Genomic DNA, 714 nt, shown 5'->3' on the forward strand with positions numbered 1-714 from the left:
GGAGAGAATACAAATAACATGAATAAGAAATGAAATGGGTGACATCACAACAGAACCAACTGAAATAAAAAGGTTAATTTCAGGATACTATGAAGAACTGTACTCCAACAAATTTGAAAATCTGGAAGAAATGGACAGATTTCTAGAAACTCACCATTTACCTAAACTAATACAGACTGATGTGATAAAGTTGAACAGGTCCATCACAAAAGAATAAATTGAACAGGTCATCAAAAAATTACCAACTAAAAACAATCCTGGCCCAGACCGTTTCACCGGAGAATTGTATGAAACATTCAGAGAAGAACAGATACCAATTCTACTCAAACTATTCCAAAACATAGAAAAGGATGGAATCCACCCTACCTCATTTTATGAAGCAAGTATAACCTTGATACCAAAACCAGGCAAAGATATCTCTCAAAAGGAAAACTACAGACCAATATCCCCCATGAATACTGATGCAAAAATCTTCAACAAAATCCTAGCCAATAGACTCCAACAACATATCAAAAAAATCACTCATTATGACCAAGTGGCGTACACTGTTGGTCGGACTGTAAAATGGTACAACCATTGTGGAAAGCAATATGGCGATTCCTTCAAAAGTTGGAACTAGAAGTACCATTGGACCCAGCCATTCCATTACTAGGTATGTATCCTAAAGAAGTGAGAGCCATGACAAGAACAGACATATGCACACCCATGTTCATC

The sequence above is a fragment of the Orycteropus afer genome, unplaced genomic scaffold, assembly GCF_000298275.1.
Source record: "Orycteropus afer afer isolate SDZICR_OR568_19922 unplaced genomic scaffold, OryAfe1.0 scaffold00236, whole genome shotgun sequence".
NCBI lineage: Eukaryota > Metazoa > Chordata > Mammalia > Tubulidentata > Orycteropodidae > Orycteropus > Orycteropus afer.